Source organism: Cydia amplana, chromosome 12, assembly GCF_948474715.1.
Source record: "Cydia amplana chromosome 12, ilCydAmpl1.1, whole genome shotgun sequence".
Classification (NCBI taxonomy): domain Eukaryota; kingdom Metazoa; phylum Arthropoda; class Insecta; order Lepidoptera; family Tortricidae; genus Cydia; species Cydia amplana.
The window spans coordinates 17,723,473-17,743,567 of record NC_086080.1 but is presented as its reverse complement, the minus strand read 5'-3'; the positions used below and the strand labels follow the sequence as shown (position 1 = coordinate 17,743,567).

General features: G+C 35.9%; 1 protein-coding gene across 1 annotated transcript in view; it reads left to right on the top strand.

Moving 5' to 3' along the window:
• The first annotated feature begins 2,245 nt into the window (after positions 1-2,245).
• The window catches only part of LOC134652768 (mucin-3A-like), a 55,779-nt gene continuing 37,929 nt past the window's right edge, over positions 2,246-20,095 (top strand). Inside the window, exon 1 of the mRNA XM_063507929.1 lies at positions 2,246-2,408. The gene's annotated coding sequence lies outside the window, so the exon portion shown is untranslated. The remainder of the gene's footprint in view (positions 2,409-20,095) is intronic.

The following is a 20,095-nucleotide window of genomic DNA, read 5'->3' as shown; positions in this document are numbered from 1 at the left end:
TTTGTTTCCGAATCCGCTCTAAGAACACGCAATATCCATTTCATTCGTAATCATATTCATAAAAAGTAACTGTTAAAGAGCTGAGTTATCTCATCAAAATAAATAATGCACTTAGACTAATTAGTGAGGCTGGAGAGTGGATCCGGAATGTGGCTTATATGGGATTGAATCTTTATACTTATTGAGTTAATGAAATGTCCTCTCCAAGTAGGGTTTTCATTTTTAGAGATTTAATATAAATCAAAGTAACAAAGCCAAAGCGTATTTATGAACAAGAATAATACAATTATTAATTATTGTATTAAATTCGAAGGGGCCGGCAATTTTGTGTCAATTTCAACTTCAACTTGAACATTTATTCAGCAAATAGCCCACAAGGGCACTTTAACACGTCAACATTGAATTTACATACTTACAAGCAAAAAAATATTAATTAATACATCAACAATTATAAAATACCTACAGCTAACTGCAACTACCAAATAAAACTAACCTATTACAATTACTTAGAGATGTATAAGGTCTCTTAACTTAATGGCCAATTACATAAAAAAACTATAATAATAATATTAAAAAACCGGCCAAGTGCGAGTCGGACTCGCGCACGGAGGGTTCCGCACCATCAACAAAAAATAGAGCAAAACAAGCAAAAAACGGTCACCCATCCAAGTACTGACCCCGCCCGACGTTGCTTAACTGCGGTCAAAAATCACGTTTGTTGTATGGGAGCCCCACTTAAATCTTTATTTTATTCTGTTTTTAGTATTTGTTTTTATAGCGGCAACAGAAATACATCATCTGTGAAAATTTCAACTGTGATAGCTTATCACGGTTCGTGAGATACAGCCTGGTGACAGACGGACGGACGGACGGACAGCGGAGTCTTAGTAATAGGGTCCCGTTTTTACCCTTTGGGTACGGAACCCTAAAAAACCAGATAAGTACATTGAAAAAATTAAAATCTAAACTTATTTAGAGGTGTAAATGTCTCAATTAACCACGTGTTCTATCCAACCAGGTCGTACAAAATATCCAGGTTCAAAAACTTTTCAAAAGCGTGTCTCTTTGATAGAGGTTGCGTTCTGGTAAATTTCTTTTAAATAAATAATAGTAGTTTCACAATCTTATATTCTGCCAGCCTATTATGGATAGCTTTATCCATCTTTATCCACGTGATAAAATAACTGTCACTGTTTAACACCGTGGGAAAGAAAGTGACGGACACCGTTTTATCACGCTGTCACGTAGACAAGAACGACCATCATATCCGTACTGGTTTTTTAATTTGGTTGCATTATTGAGGTTTCCCACTTATCTAGGCCCCAATTAACCATGTTTCTCTGTATAACTTTTCGCTTCACCTGTTAACTATTTGAGGTACACAGTTACATATACTATACATTTGTGTCGTTGCCAAGCAAAAAGGCCCATTTTGTCGCTTGCCATAAAGACGCTTTATTTTATTTTATTTAATAATCAATTGACAAATAAGCTTACAGGTTATTGACAGGTTATTGCAAGATACAAGCAAATCTCGTCCTTACGGTAAATGACAAATTGGGGTTAACTAGACTTCGACACATTTTTTCAATCTATTACGAAATTTGTACAACCTTTCTGTCAAGTGTTTGAGTGGAGTGACCTTAATTTTTGTTCATTAACCTACCTGAGTGGACTTATCAAGCAAGTAGGTACTTACCTAAAAAGTAAAACACCTGACTGATAAACGATTAGGTACACGTCCGAGTGATCGTCACTATCCCAGTATATGTCTGTATATCTTTAAAATTAGGTAGGTATGTTATTTACTAACAATAGAGTTGACGGCAGGGTGTCAACTATTGGGCATATACGTATCGAGCAACTCGAGTATTAGGTCGTTTTAAGTACCTACCGTACCTATACCACGTGTCATGATGCTCATATCTTAAGGTACCTGCCTAGGTAAATGTAAGAACAGATAAATATGATTAAATTTTCAGACCTTTTGGGTATAGAAAACCAGAAAACAACCATTCCTTCATCATCAATACATTATGCCCCCAAATAATTGGAGTCAAATGAATCATTATGGACAGAAGTGTTTTCGCTTCTGATGCTCGATGTGAGACCAACTGGCTTATAATACCTAGCAATACACACTAAAAACGAGTGCGTGCTTCACTATGTAACATATAAGATCGCAGTGTACACCAGCCTTTAGGGCACAGGCTGCGGGTCACGGAGGGTTGAGGAGCCGGCGCTCGCGCAGGGCAGACAGTCCGCGCGCACCTCGCTCGGACGCCGCACGCTCCGACACGACTCGAACGCGATAACACTACTAACACGCTTGTGAGCTTAACAAACATTAACATAAGGTGAAAACGAAAAGTGAAGTGGAATTTAAATGGTAACGGGCTAGCAGACAGGTGAGTCTTATTACATCTTAATTGTTAAGTAAATAAGACGGTTGGTCAGCTGAGCGCGACGTTACTCATTCAAAAGTTTAAACGTGTTTGCGCATAAAAATAAGGCTTGATACGTTGATGCGGCTTATTAATATTTAAATTTGAATAGTGTTAGTTGCTAGAATGTAGTACATATATGCAAGTTACAAGCCAAGACACTGAGTAAGGGAGTATGTTCTTGTAATTGGATTGGTGTTATGTTGTAGACCTATCGCTTCCAGAAAAAATCAATAGCTATTCTTGCTTGAGTACCAATGATATAAAAATGATAACTTTATTTTAGAATACGTTATCTTTTCCTTCGTAATACTTACCACTACAAGATGTAGTTTCACACAATACAAATTTTTCATAAAAAAACAACTTTATTTACATGATATTGACTTAAGTGTGACATAATCCGAACTGGCAAACTTTAATTCTTTGTGGAATGTCAGCTTTATTTTGCAGATAGGTTATCGTTTTAGGTAACTACATTATTCAACATTAAATTAAGTAATCAAATTTTATCCTGAGAGAGACGAGAGTAGGTAATAGTAGGTACCTAATATAAAGGATTGTTTCTAAATAGTCGTGACATTGATATTGTTTCCATTCTTTGAATTGGGTGACGAAGCCCGGAGGTATGTCGGGAGACGCTCGCTGTTTGTATTTGCTCTCAATTGTTTGCATTCCGCTGCAGCTTTGTTCCCACTGTTGATAATTCCATATTTGTACAATTGGGGCTGGATCTCAGGTAGGTCCTAGTTCAACGGACAGAGTTCGACGACTCTGTGACTAAACTTCTAAACAATGTGTACCCTCATTAGTTATTCATAATTTGTCTACGGTTCGTGACCTAAATCTTTCGTTCTTGAGAATATTATGTGAGTTAAGTACTACATTAATATTGAATTCTGGTGATTCATAACACTACAAACTTGAACTTGGCCAGTCTGACAGAGCACATAAATCTATCTGATACAACCTTATTTGCAAAACTGTAGGCGTATTATATTTGCGCGCTTTGGAGAGTAAGATATTGATTAACTTATAAGTAACTGTGTACAACAGTTTCCTACAGACAGAGATGACGTCAAAAACAATACGAATACAATGAAATAAAAGAATAGAAGAGTGCAACGAGCCAAAAGCGGAGTTATGTGAACCGGCGCGGCGGGGAAATAAAAGAACTCTTTAAAACGCTTTTAGCTGGCAAGTCTGAACCTAGGTGTATTTTATCTTATAATACATACATGTTTCTTTATTCAAGGCGAGGATTGTATCGTATTTGTGTAACTTATATTAACTGGTGAACCAAATCTTTGACTCATTAGCAATTAATGGTTTATAAATAAAATAGTAGATGCCGACATAAAAAACTAAAATACCCTTTTAGGTGTGAATATTTCATTAATGTAACGGAGATAATAAATAAATATTGGTTTAGTTGCATTATTTAAATCTTAGATAGCTGATGTCGACATAAAACACTTTTTTTTTCGTTTCTCTCGTCGGTAGGTAGAGTTACACAAAGCTAAGTTGGTAGCGATTTTGATAGCCCATACTGTGCAAACTACAGTAAGTACTATTTTAAACGTCAAACTTCTATAAAATTATGACGTTTAAATAACACTATATCGTAATAAATCGCTGCCGACTTGAAATGAAATGAAATGAAATATATTTATTTGTAAAGAAATGGGTATACATAAATGATCTTATTCTATAGTCAGTGTCTCCATTTTCAGCCTATTACAGATATACAAATTAAATAACCTTACAACTATATTTACAGAACTTATTATATCTATATTTACATTATTGCTTCATTGCGAAATGGCAGTGTTCCGAATTGCCTTAGCTTGGTCTAAGTCTAATGTATCTATTAGAAAACCACAACAACCTAACAAACTAACGTACCTACTTCTTGATCAGTTAAGCCCCCAAATGACAAGTCATAAAAGCCTTAAACCTTAATTAATTAAGAAGCAGACAAATTAATTAATCAACATAATCAACTGCTGTATCAATCGACCTCCCACACCACCATCACCATCAACTGTAACCACAACCATCAGTGTATCTAATAGTCCGTGAAACCGTTGACGTCCGTGACGTCTGTTGACGCGTGTGACGTGTGTTGACGTGAGGTGTGTGTTACGATGTCAATTCGAATTACTTTCTTCGGTGAATCACTTTGTGATCATGGCCTAAATTACCCTTGTGCCAGTTAGAACTGAGAGTTAAAAGTGATAACTTTTACTAGGTATTGTATGAACCAGACTCTGTGACATTTGCGATGTCACGAGCTGACAAAACACAAAGTCGAATACTGCTGCCTTTGTAGAGATTAAAATCGAATTGCTGCCTTATAGGAGAGATTAAAAGTTCATACAAAATTGATATACTTATATTTGCCCAATTGCCTGTGTCCAAAAACCCAGTGCTTGTTTTATTTTTCGTATCTTAATTCCGTTCAAGATTTTTTTTAAACCCGCATATTTAGCTAATACTTACTCCATCGTCGTAACACTTTTTGCATGAATTATCTTAATGATGAGATTCATTAAAGATTACGTTAACTAACTGTTGTATTATTGTTGTTAGTTCTCGCTGAATAATTAAAACCAAATAGTATTATTATCCCAGGGAGATATCCGATAAACATTAACTTACAGAAATAACTGTAAGAAGGTTTGGGAATAAACGCGCAGACTAAAATTGCTACCCAGAATCAATAAAAATAGGCAGTTTCTATAAAAAAAATCTTACCAAACTATGTTTTTTTGTGTAGATATATATTATTGTTTATTAATGTCATGAGCGCACGAGCGCACTATTAACTTCAATGTTTATTTATTTTACATTTATCTACAATTGCGCATAATAGGAAGAAAGATGAACAAGATAGTGATGAAAAGATAGTCACGTGTGTTGTGCAAACAAAATAGTTAACAACGTATTAAATTGAAATGGCATAGGTATATAATATAACTACATTTGTTTTTTAAACACGCATGGGCCATTTATCTTAGGCCAGTGAATTGGTTACGCTTTTTAAACTCATAAGTAGGTATGTTTATATTTTGTTAATTTTACCCAAAAAATAAAATACCAGTCATCAGTGTTTCTTTTCATGGAAAGCGAATTTGAACATTATTTATCTTCGCCACAATTTGCGTGACAAATATTGGTAAATTGCTCAATTATTGCTCGTAGATAGAAAATTAACAATTTATCACAATCAATAGGACTATAAAAAGTATATAGCCAACTAACAAACAAAATTTTGTTACTGCGCAGGGTCTGTTCCGTATCGCGCACAATACGCCGCGCGTGCGTTATCGGCGCTGCGTTACGCGCCGCATGCGTGCGGCGCCAGCGTCTGTTGTAATGCTTGATAGGCTATCGCATAAGTCACATACAAGTCGTTAGAGATACATCGGACAAGATGTCTTAATACTTAGGATTCTTGGAAATTACGTTTGATACACGCCTAATGTAATCTTACAGAAACGTTTTTAACAAAATTTGTTTAGAATTTTTGATATTTTTTCTTTAGTTACCAAAAGGTTTAGTTGGAGTAGAGGAGTTCCCTGCATAACTATGCGTATAATTCAAGGCCACTGCTGCATCACTAAATATCATTTATAATATCAATAAAAAGCGTATGTAGATATACCTTATACCCTACGTTAGTGCCGTGAGGCTCTTTTGTAATTACACTTTGTTTATCGTACCATTTAACGTACTTGGCCGATTTCCTTTTCTTCATCCCATTATACATGTATTCTGTCTGTTATTAAAATACGATTATTTTAACACAAAAAGCTTTATTTTGCTTTATATACTCATCGTACATTTAATTCTGGGAACGCAATATCGGATTCCACGGCGAAGTGTCATGACCCACTCTTAAAACTCGTATTGTGCTACTAGGTAGGATTTAAATTTTATTCTGGTTCCACTCGATTCGTTTCGCTGATTCGTCAATGTGGGTCTGTATAGTCAAGTGTAAGTATTATTGTAACTTTTCGTATTCTACCTATTCATGTATTTACATAATTATGTGTCATTGTCATTGGAGCATTTCTACAGAATGTTTGTATGCTTACGAACGGTCAAGTTATGGTTTGTTCGATCAACTTCACATAATCAACTTCACGTATCAAAAATATATTTACACAACCTTATCGTTATTACACTGATTTAAACTTTCACGATTTCTTATCGTTATTGTCTTAGAGGCGTTAATTTATTCTTGCATTCCTCACATCTTGGATTACGCGGTCTTAATGCCATTTATTTTTTCCAATGTTAGGTATGAACTTATGAATATTCTCTATGTAGGTAAATAAGTATTTATGTAACTGTAGGACGTATAGGTATATTTATTTCAAATTACAGTATATTATGCTCCTGGCTTAAAGTCGATATCTTTTCTTTTATTCGTCGATGATGAATACCATTCCTAGGTCTTCTCTTAGTCGCCTTCTTTCAATTTCTCTGTATTATCTTTAAGACGGTGTAACATGCCAGAATCTATCTATCATGTTATCATTATATGTAAACATAGTATTATTTTATTTTTAAATCGGCTAAATTTAATTCTTGTTTCTCACGGTAATTGGAACAGCTATTTTTCGTCTCATATCTTAAATAAGCCGAAGTGACTGAAATTCTAGATAAAGTTTGAAGGGCCTGGTGATTTATAGTAAACCAATTTATTAAGATACTTGTTTATAAAATAATTTGAACTTTATTTCAATGTCATAAAGCTTTTGCATTGTAAAACATTGCCCAAAAATTAAATTGGTTCTCTTAGCTCAAGTACTAGTTTCAAATTTCGACTAACACTTCGCACGTCATCATAAAAATGAATGAGATATGTTTGTTTTGGTTAAAATATTCTATGCAAAACTGAACCATATTATAAAGAATTAAGAAAGGGCGGAGCTCTACAATAAATGGCTCATATAGAAAAACAAAGACGATTAGAATAGAACGGCCATATGCGGGTCGGGCTTGCGTTCCGGGGTTCCGTACATTGCGCGGTTTTTGGCAATCTATTTTTTATATTAAACGTGAGTGAAATATCTAAACTATTTATCCTAAAATTATAAAAAAAGGAATATATTTAAGATTCTTGCAATGAACTCTTTTGTTTGATATGCAATGCGATATAGTTTGAAGATATTTAATTTGAAATTTTCTTATTTACTCCCCAAAAACGGCATCTATATTTAAAATTCATTTGTTTACAATACATGTTTGACTTTGAGTCACAAACTTACATATGTAGTGTGCTAAATTTGAACATAAATAATCCAGTAATTTCGGAGAAGGTAGATTGTGACAGACAGATAGACGGACGTACGGGTGGTCCTGTGGGGTTTCCGTTTTTGCCTTTTGAGATACGAACCCTAAAACAAACTGAGGTGTCAACCCACAGCCGTCATAATAATATTTTAAACCACACCCATTAAGTAGGTCAAGTTGGACCTTATTTTAATTAGTAAATAGGGTTAAATTTGTATGCGATTATGAAGTTCAGCATTGGTTTGAGGTATACCAATGAGGGCAAAGGAACTGGGAATAGCGGGGAAGCGTCGTGGCATGGTAGGGATGTTTATAAGGAATTGCACAAGCATTTTCGAGGCCTTCAGCAGTCCGTTGGAACTGGTTCAATAGTGTAGGTGGTTAGGTTAATCTAGGTTACCTATGTTGTGTCCTGGCCTGGACTTTGCTAGAATCTTATGATGCTGGTAGAGTTTGGGTTGGAGCATAATATAACGTAACTTGTTGTGGGGTTTTATTTTATAGTTTTAGAAAAGTTCATTTAATTTGTGTTAATTTTGAGGGTTTTATTGTTTATTGGTTTGTGGATTAGTCAAGCGCTAGTATTTTAAATTTGTACTAAGTGAAGTCTAAACTATTGATCAATAGACTTAATAAGATTATAAAGTTTGTGTTGTTCATAGTGCCATTCATAGTGAATTTAAATTATTTTATTTGTTTATTGATTTGTGCTCAGACAAGCGCTAATGTATGTGAATATATTAGTGAAGTTTAGGTTACAAATCAATAGCGTTAAGATTTTAAATTCTTCTTTAGTTTTCAGTGCAATTTATTAATTTATGAGTTAATTGTGTTTGATATATTTAGTGTTTTGACTAGGATTATTTTAGTGATATTTAACATTAAAATGATCTTGGTTGGAGGACTTTATATATTAATTTAAAGTAGTTTTGTGATATATTTCATAGCTATCTTATATAAATTATGGGGTAGACAGAACAAGTTCCAATTCAGCACAGTGCTGGGTGGTTAGAGAAATAGGGCGGGTAACCAAACGGTGTCAACTACAGCCCTAGTTCACTAATTGCGGATTTTTGATAAATACCAGGTGGGACCTGGCAGTTCCTGCGTTTATTAAGACAGGTTTTACCCCTGGAATCTGGACGATTTGGGTTGTCAACTAGACTTCTTAAAAAAGCCAGGTTCTAGTCCAAATATCCCGTATCTATGTATTTATATATTCACTTTTATATTACCCTTTTCCGGCTATATATCCGCTGTCCCAACCCCCTGTGTGGATATATTGGCCAGCACACGAGGAATAGGATCTAGACTAAATCGAGCTTCCTCACTCGTCTTAGTTAGCTGTAGACTAGAGATTACTCATTGCACATCGAGTAATTACGCGAGTAAATTAAATGTGTATCCCGGGATACTAGTTTGCAAATATATCGGTAGAGTAGTTGGTTAGTTTAGCTGTTAGGGCTAGGTTTTATATTTGTTTGGCTTAGGGAATCTAGGATTAATCTAGGTTTATAATTTTAATTTAACAAAGCCATTAGATATTCACTATCTACTGTGAATATCTAATGGCTTTGTTAAATTAAAATTATAAACCTAGATTAATCCTACTCCTATAAAGCTAGGTTCCCCTTCGATACATTTGATATGGCTATTTTTATTGTATATTACGATTATAATTATGGGTTTATGGGTTAATTTCAAAATAGCAATAGCTAGGATGTAGAGTGGGGTTAGGGATTATTAGGATTTTCTTACATATACTTATTTATGACTTGTTGACAAACTTGACATATTTACTTATGACTTTAAATATATCTTGGTCCTTTGCAACGCTACTGGTAGAAATATATTGTGGGAAAAACTAAAGTTAATAACCACAATATACTGTAGTATTGTAGAGTCAATTTGCTATGAGAGAAATATTTATTTTGCCTGTCCCTTGGCAGTCTGTATGACGATTTCATTCTGTTTTCTACAGATCTGTAATTTTCACACTTGGCCTTAAAAATACAAGGTCATATTATTATTGAAATATATCAGTGAGTGGTTTGTCCGGGCTAGGTCGAGGCAGATGCAAGACCGTAGTTTATTTTGGTCCGAAAGTGAGATTCAAAATGACTACAGCTAATGTTTGGATAATATCATTTCATTGAATATTGAAATACGTATACTACAAAATTGCAGTATTCTGGGGAATTAGAGTGGATCAAATACAGCTGCTCTACTACCAGTATTTTGTTATGTTAAATTGTCCCTTTGATTTCCTCTCAATGTTGACGAAAAATGTCACAAAATAATGACTTGGTCAAATGGTGAAGTAGGCCAGTCATTATAAAAGATGTCCCTTCTGGACCACAAAATAGTTCCTTCCGAACTGGGGCGGGGATTCTGACCTGCAACTGGATGATGATCACGGGTGTCGCGGAGGCGGAGCGACATCTATACCCCAAAAACAAAAATGTTTGTAATTGTGACATTTATTAGAATTCATTCTGACATTGACCAATTGACTATTACATTTGACAGACTTTACTACTTTGACATACTTTACTGACGATTTACTATGACATTTCTCGGACATACTTAATTATGACATTTTACTATTGACTTTTTGTTTACATCATATTACAGACTTAGTCAGACTAAGTCTAACATTACTAAAACTTGCAATGATCTTTCTTACATCTCGGACATGTTTTACTTTGTCATAGTTTACGGTTTAATAATTATTTGACATTATTAGGATTCATAACTCTTTCCTTATTATGCGAAAAGGATTTTGGTTACTATTAGCGGTTACGACGAAGGGTTCTACACAAACACTAGACGATCATTTGGCCAATTTACTGATCCAATTCAAGATATTAACTTATTTAATTAGCTTTTTAGGTCATTTACATTACTTTTATATTTATTAATAAAGGTATTTACGGATTGCGGTATTTTATAGAGTTTTAGATTTTTTTTTACATTTTCTTATTGGAATTTTTAGTATTTTAGGCTAGGTCTAGCTAGGTAGGGTAAAGTAGGGTTAGTTGAGTAGAGAGGTGGGAGAGTGTTACAACGGTATAAATTTAATTAATATTTACACAAAACTTCTGTCTCTGATAGCCGCGCGCCGCACCGCTGACTCACCGGCGGTGGAGCATTCCTAAATTATATCCTTGATTGTTTATTTGTTGAGTTTGCCGATAAGATAATTTAAGTTTTTGTTTGCACGACCAGTAGCGGGAAACATGTTTACATAATATAAGCTTAATAAGCTGATTATGAACGAAGAAGGCTAGAGTAAACAACCACTGTAAAAAAATCTTGTACTTATTTCAAGTCATAACAAAGGTACTTACTTTACCTAAAAGTACAAATCAATATGAAAAATCGCATATAAGGCTCACTTTGTTAAGTTCAGCATTCTTTTGTTTGAATGTTTATTATTTTCATTTCAAATAGGTATCATTTAGGCCAAAACATTTTGTAACGTACCTTCCGGTAAGAAACATTTTCAGAACCCGACAGAGGATATCTACGTTTTTGTTAAGTACCTATAGCTGTTTGTTACGCATACTTCACTCGACTTACGGAGCATATTTTCCTTAACCTTCCTTAATTTTCAGTACAACTACATCCATTTGGCAAAATACATAAATAATTGTCTCTATTTCCAATAACCCTGCGATGGTGTTTACGGTCCACAAGCTGACTTAACTGACTCACTGATTATTGCATTTGTCAGTGCTCCCACGCAGCGTAGGCTTTATTATTAACCAGCCATGTTTTGCGGAAAATATCACACGTTGACGTTCTTAAAGAAAATGGCACGTTTAAAAATGTCCAGCGTTCATTACGTCTGTGCGGCAGGAATGGCCGGACCATGTTCGGTAGACAGGCCTTACGCGGAAAACGCCGATCTCAGACAGGACAGGACACAGACAGAACACCACACTCAATTACACAAGAAAGCCACAATGAGGGCTTTCTATCCTCTGTAGCCTTTAGGCGGTTGTGCCGGTGACTTAGCTAAAGGCGAGTTAAGATAAACGTCTCAGTACTGGAACATGTGATGATGATGTTATCCCATTTTGTTACGTTGGCGGAAGTTTTTAGATGCTATATACTGGGACAGTGACAAGGACTTGATCGTCTACCTTGAGTTGAACAAGTCTTTAGCAAACTGTCTTTGGTTTGCAGGATATGCAACTAACAATAACATAAAATATAATATTACATAGTAGTCCTTTCTCGATCATCATAATCATTCTAGTTTCCACTTGTATTGCTTATAATGTCATCATATCTCAAACAAGTTATCTATTTCCACAATCGTAGGTTACCGGTTAGAAGGTTGCAGCGTCGTTGTGCTTAGTGATGAGCTGAAATTTTGAATTAAACTTTGTTACTGAATGTATACTTATCCTAGCTATATTCAACACACATACGTCGTCTTCATAAGTACCGATTCCAGAATATTCCTAAGAATAAGTATCTTTCACAAGTTAATCAAACCAATCGTTTTAATTTTACTCAACTGTACTCGTATGACTGTACAGTGTACACTAATTCAATCTTTAGGTTTAGCCCATTGTTGATTGGTAGAGAATGCCTTCTGGCATTAAGTCCACCATCCTTACTTTCATGTATTTATGCAATAATGTTTGATTAAATAATAAATAAACAAATCAAATCATTATCATTTGCTTGTCCTTTTCCCTTTTGCATCAAGTTATTTTCTTCCGTATCTCCATCACTTGTCGTGTTATGATTTACATCATCTCTCACTTAGTCCATCCTTTCCTTAGTCTGCCTGATCACATCACTAGTTGTGTTACATTAGCAGCTAGTGCATTAGTAATATTGCGCTTTCAAGTGATCGGTGTCGGTATCGTCACCCACGCGCCGCAGAACCGGCGGTGACGCGATGCGCTGCCTCAGGGCTTTCCACCTCCATAATAGGTATTACAATCTATCTTTTTAATACCTACTAATAATTTACTTCTATATAGGGATAGATAGGGGGGAACAGCACCGAAGCTCCTATTTATTAGCGCGAATATTTAATGTGACGCTTCAGTTTCCGATTTAGGCCACAAACAGATCCTTTCACGCGACAGATTTTCTAAAAACACCCGCGGTCGTGAATTATTGGCGGCAACAATTGCTTTATGTCAAGTTCAAGTTTTCGATTTATACCCCCCAAATGCGTCGAACAGTAAAAGCCTCGTCATATTACCCTTGGTTTACAAGTTATAGAAAAATAACCTCAGCCGGAACTAAACCACCGACCTTCCATTGTCAGGTGACGAGTTACAGGCGAATCAGTTGTTCAAATATTTATAGAGACGCACAACTTTTAGGTGTCTAATTGGTTATCGGACACCACTTTACACTCCAAATGGAAGTTTGCGATTATTGCGAAAAAACGAAGCAATTACCTACTCTTCTTTTGTTGCTTAGTGACAAGAGGATACTTATATAGTCATGTTGGTTCGTTCATTATTTTTTCGGATTATTTGCCTTTTACTTTTAACCCGACCGGAGATTGCGGGCTGAAATCCTGGCTCATACGCTCGTACCATGACTTTCGAAATTCCGAAATTCGCAAATTGATCTCTTTTACTTCAATGAAGGCGTAATTAGAGTGACAGAGAAAGATGCCCGCAATTTGCGTACTTCGATTTTTGCGGTTATACCCCAGCGTTGGTCTCAAATTCTCTTGGACAATAAGAAAAGACCTGTGCCCAGTTTGACGAATCCTTTGTAAAGTATATGTGGTAACCCTAGGTATTGGCATCAGGTGCAGAGGAGTGTTGTCGCGACAGGATAGCATCTGACCGAAAGATGCCGTCATCATCGCACCGATCCGTATTGATCCTCTTAGGGCATGCAGCACTTGGCGGTTCAGACGCTGCGTTTAGAACGACTCTCTGTTCTATGAGCTGATGGGATTGGCGTCACATATTTCTGCATTGCTGAACTATACTCTGGCAAACTCACTTTGCCAGTCGAAATTAAAATTTTCTATGGTATGACAAGCCTTCGCGCCTGCATTAAATTTTTCGCCTTTGTCTACAGACAGAAAAGGTATATACAACATGCAAATGTTTTAAATTCTGATCTCGCTTCTCAATTTTTAAAACAATTTCATGGTCAGTTCTCACCTTCAATAATACCTAGCACAAAGAAGCTCGTAAGTTTTACGGGTGCATATAAAATATGAGATTTGTTGTTAATTATGTCGGGGATTAAAATTCTAACTTACCTAATCGTTGTTTATTCGAATTTTTACTTATTCACAGTCTCACACACAACAGTGTCTGTTAGTTGGAATACCGTACCAGCGTTTGCCCCGCCCAGTGTAAAGCTGACATATGTCAGGGTGTAGTGGGCGAACGGATCCACCCGCGCGCGCGCCGCTCGCGGGCCAGTGTTTGCGAGTCCCCTTACATTACCACTAGTGCCTATTGGATCATTATTGTTATGAAATTGGTGAGTCTTAATCTTAAGACTATGATTGTATTGTGGGTCAAAAACTTTTTAGAGTCTGTTCGGAAAGAGAAGAGTCGTCGAATGTATTGAGCCTCATACATTCCACGACTCTTCTCTTTCCGCACAGACTCTAGTATGTTAATTAAAGTTATGCGGTTTTGTGTGGACAACATACATTAAACAGACTTAAAGCCTAATCTTCGTAGGTATATACTTAACCCTTATAGGCAGGTTAACATTTTTAAAATTTAAATTATTAAAGTCTAAGAAAAATGTATCCAAGTCGTTAAGTTTTGTAATGTCCTATAATGTCCTGTAATAAATAAAAAAAGACGCCAGTTTTCCAAATGTTTTTGACTCCTGTACCTATCACTTGTGCTTTGGTAGTGTTGTTTTAAAAATGATTTATTTGTAATTAAAATTTTCGCTTTTCCGGAAAATTTGAATTTTGACTCAAATTATTTAGGTACCTGTTATTCGTGATTTCTTCCTATTTTGTGCAAGCGGTCTGATTATTTTCCTTGATTGCAATGCCAAATATATTTTACATTCTGAATTTTGTACCTACAAAACAAGGCAACAGCATACAGAATTGAAAGTACAAAGCCGAACAATATCCCTATGATATGATGAGGGATCTCTTTGAGACTTAAGACTTAATTGCGGCAAAATTTTACTTTCTCCACCAATAAACCTATCTGTTGAAATATGTAGCGAATGTTAGTAATTCCCAGGATCGAGTAACCGTACTCGAAACCGTAATCCGCGTTTCGTAAACCAAACCGCGTGTTTTGAGACCGGCTCGGGTTGCGTGCGAACGGCCAGATCAAAACATTGCAACTGCAAATGCAACACCTAGAACTTAGTCATCTAGGCTTTGTATTATTTTCATAGCTTTCATGCTAGTATCTATTCTCCAAGCGATATTTATTTCCTTTAGTTTGGATTGCGTGCGAACAACCACTTGTATTACAAGTTACAAGCTTTTAAGAAACGGGCCCCTGAGACCGTCTCCAAAACATCACAACTGTGTCAACTGTTAACGTTTTGAGGCATCTAAGCTTTATACTTATTTACTACCCAAAAACGGCATCCAATATCCAACGAATTTTAATACCGAAAACAAGAGATGTACATAAGCAACAACATGAAATAAATCCGTTTTATGCGGATGCCATTAATTTATGTAGTTCCATTTTATCTGGTTAATTATTGACCAGATAATTTTTAATTATTTCTCTTCAGTTAAATTACTGCAGTTACGTCTTTTGCTATATCAAAGAGGTTCTTGGAACAGTCCTGCCCGCCAGCTTCGTGGGCGATACCAAAGGTCTGTTTGCGAGCCATTTTTGCACAAATCAATATTGGGTTTCCGAACTTGGCACAAAGAAAACCTTTATCATTGGTGAGAATTGTGAGCTTTGTTTCGTTGAAATAAGGGTCACACTGTATTTTGTATGCTTAAATCACGAAGGAATGTTAGTACGTTCAGATTTTTTAGGTTTAAGTAAGTACACAAGTTTTTGGTCGCAATGGTCGGCTACCTATAGTATTATATTCTCAAGCTATGAAAACTCGCTCATTTTATCTTATAGAGTCTGTGCGGAAAAAGAAGAGTCGTGAAATGTATGGAATCCAATACATTCTACGACTCTTCTCTTTCCGTACTGCCGGCCTAGCCAAGGTTACAATCGCTATCGCTTCGACAACGAAAAGCATTATGTCTCTCTATCACTCTTCCATATTGTGCGACAGTGACAGTTGCGTTTCGATCGCTACGGAGCGTAAGCGATCGGCATCTTGGCTACGCGGCCTGACTCTATAGAGTATTTTTCACGTGTGCAAAACTGCGAAAAAATCAAGTTTTAACATAACCATACTAAATGTATGAAATGAAAGTAACAAATCTACAACGAGATCATTTCATTTCACTCGAGGACAAACTGGACATTTGTATTGAGTAAAAATATCATACAAATAATATACCTACAGGGTGACTTAAGTAATACTTATATTACACTAAATGTCTAAGGTAAATGTGGATAGGCCGTCTAAAAGGGAAGACCGTCCACAAACTCTTTCTTGTGTGACGGTGTTTGTACACATACCTACTTCCCACAGAAGGTCAATAGAGCAGTCTATAATTCTAAATTGAATTTTATATGCCGTTAAAATATAAAATCTAAGTATTTTGTGCAACCTTTACGAACATAAGAAGTGATAACATCACATAAATGTTCGTATTGTCACAAGAACAAGCGATGTAATTGTTAAATTACAAATGTACAGTTAAATCCATGCAGCATCAGTTCCGTTAATCAAAACATTTTGCGTTACATTTAACTTTGATCGCCTTATTACGGACCGGTTTGCATATTGCCAATGTTGGCGCCGTTTTAGCAAACGTGCCATAGAGGTAAGTATTCGAATTTAACTAGAGGCCGATTCCAAATTAAAATATTTCGAAATCTTCTAACAAATTTTAATGGAGATCAAATGGTTCCTTTTCCAATATGAAAATTTCCTTAATTTAATATGAAATTTTCCTGAAATATCCGAACTTTGCCACCTTTTTTAAAACTATCAGCATAAAACAAATCTGTATTTTGTATTATAAGTTTTATCAACATGGCTCAATTGGATGAAACACTGGCCCACTATTGTTCGTAACCGGACCATGATTGGCCCAAACGTTGGGGGTTGGTGGACCTTGGCCGTAGGCCGCCAAACCAGTCGGCCGGGGTGTTGTATCGTCCAAACGTTCACTGACAATTCTTGATCCTTATTGGGAAGGCTTAGGGTACATCGATGGTCAGTTAAGTTGTTGTTAATACCTACTATGCAGCTGTTGGTTTTATAGCGATGCTACCCAGTGGATTGTTCCACTGAGGACCTATCAGGAGGGTTTTTTTATAAACTAACGAAAAATAAATCCTATTAACATATTGTCTGTTTTCAACGGCCTACTAGCCTAGTTGGTACTGTTGGTAGTTACTCCGCCTACGATGCAGGTGGTCCCGGGTGGAATCCTGGCTAGGGTATTATTATGTGTTTTTTGTGCTTTTCCACTTGCACCGGTTTTCTGCCTCCTTCCTCCAATTTGAGTACTTTCCCATTTTTCGAAGATCCTCTTCCACGCAGTTTAAACACCATTTTTAGCTTGCCTTTTGTTCTCTTTTATTATGGTTTACAACTTTTCACTTAGTTGTTATTTTAGTCGCCCTTGAATCAGGCATTCTTTCTAGGTGGCTCGCTGAACGCCCAAATGTAAAACATTAATCTAGTCAAACAAAGGATGTAAAACACTTAGGTATTGTTTATACAATACCTAAGAGAGCCCTAGAGGATAAGTGGAACAAACCGTCCTTGCGCGCGGATGAGCAGGCATTATGAACTATTACACCCTCTAGTTACATAGGAATTTATATTACAAGCACCTCGTGCCGGTCCTCTGACCTAAGCAACGTCTATATCTAGAATATATCTATACCTACCCCATTTATTGCATAACACGGCATCGCAAAAGTAAAGATTTAATTGAAGAATACAGGTTGTGGCATATAAAAACCTGGCTCCTCAAACTGACCAACATTTATTCGGTTTTTTTTACATAAATTATGTTTAGATTTTTGGTACTTATAAGTTTTCCAAAGGGCAATGTAGGTATTGGGAATTTTGTTATGTTTCCTAAAGCGTGACAAGCAACGTCAATTAAACAAAGAGAAAATCTAAAGATTTGTAATATTTAAAAGAGTTTAAAAGATATCAGCTCAGATTAAAACTGAAAAAAAAAAATCCTATCTACAACGACCATCTTACAAATCCACAAAAAAAATCTGAAAATTTGGAAAACTCACTCAATTACATTGTACCTTACATCACCCAGCGAAATCAATTAAACAATAAAACAAAGTTGGAGGTGTCTATTGGCGGGGGCGGCGTGACTCACAGTCACAGACAAACACTGAGATCACTTATTCGATATAGAGAAATGTCCTTCCATGTATCGATACATTAGTCTTGGTAGTAACTTGTCTTGTCCAGCGGGTTGAAACAAGATAAGATTAATGGTTAAAACTTTTACGGATGCGTTTGGTTTCGTGTGACGAGAGTCACAGCTCGCTTCACATACAGTGTGGAAAGATAAGTCGGGCCCTGGAGGGAAACTACCTTAAATCCTTAAGCTGGCTCATTTTACTTAATGGAGACATTCCTTTATTTTTAAAAAGAAACAAAACTGCATTCAAAGTATTTTACTTTTTTTCTTCAATTTGGCTTGTCTAAAAAAATGTTGAGTACTAAATATTACATTTTATGGATATTTTGTACGACAGACGAGTTTAAGACCTAATGTTTCTTGGAGAAATGTTATCATTAACATTAACTGTATCGACTAGTAGAATAAAATTGAGAGTTTTTATTTTTTGGAATTTTTAGTCGGTTCGAGTCCCGGGCGAGGCAAGGAGTTTTAGAAAATCTTTGAATGCAGTTTTGTTTCTTTTTAAAAATAAAGGAATGTCTCCTTTAAGTAAAATGAGCCAGCTTAAAGATTTAAGGTAGTTTCCCTCCAGGGCCCGACTTATCTTTCCACACTGTATACCTATGTAAGGTACCTGCGCTATAGTTCGTTTTTTTAGCATTAGAAAGAACTTGAAAGAAGGTAAGCGATTTTGACATGTCTTTTAATTAAAAAACACTTTTTAAAAATCAATAACTATTACTTATGAAAGCAGAAGACTGTATTAGTTTTTTTTAAGGCCCATCGTTATTATTAGTTTTTTTTTTACTTGTTTCATATGTACTTGCAGGTTTGTCTAAGGTATTAAGCAAGCTTAAAAACCGAGTCTGCATTGGTGCATTTACCTTAGTATTTTTGTTTCAAGCAGCACTCACACTTGACCAATCCCTTCGGCATGGCAACCGACGCGACGCCCGATAGCGCGGGAACCGGTCTGCGCAAGCGCAAATTTATTGTTACGCTTATTCCATAAGCTTTCCGACTCTTCCTACACGCGATTCACAAAACAGAGGGATAAGTTCGCCTTTGTACTAATGACGAATGTTATGTTTTGTTTTGATTTTTGTAAAATTTTTGTGTTTTACTACTACTACATACATCGAGTTATGTCGCGGTGTGCGAAAGACTAGGCACCTACCCATCTTTTTCTAACTATAATATCCTATAGAGAAACTTTGTGAAAACGTAATACTGTTACTGGACTACCCAGAAAAAAAATTAGGTGTCCCTTATATATTTTTGGATGCCTTATTTAATTATGTCATAAGCTTTCTTTTTACATCTTCTAAATCCATTATTCAAAAACATTGAAAAGGACATCCGTTTAGAAATTCGTAAGTCTGTTTCACTTTCTCGCATCCTCCGTTTTCCGCAAAAGCGAAAATAAGAACGAATCTTGCACATGATCGGACTTACAATGCAAGCACGTACTCACATCATGCTTATCTGACCAGTGGTGATTCCTATCACGTGGTATTAAAGCTTAAAACTGGTCGAACAATGGCACAACTTAGTTGTTTGTGAATTGTTCCAAGCATAACTTTTAACCTTGTCAGATGAGACAAGTAAACAAAGATCAATCGTAAATTTAATACATTCATTTTAAACTGACGAATGCATCTGTTAGCCAATACAAGTACTTTTTTCATGAAATCCATAAAAAACACAAGTTTTCAATGTGTAGGGTTGCCATCAAGATTTCCCCTGATATGTCAGGATGTTGGTCCTTTGTCAGGATTGCAGGGGGACTTATTGTTTTTTAGAAACCTCAAATAATGACCACTATAAACTAGGTAATAGTTTGGAGTTGGGCAGGGAAAAGAGATGATTTTGATGTAGATAC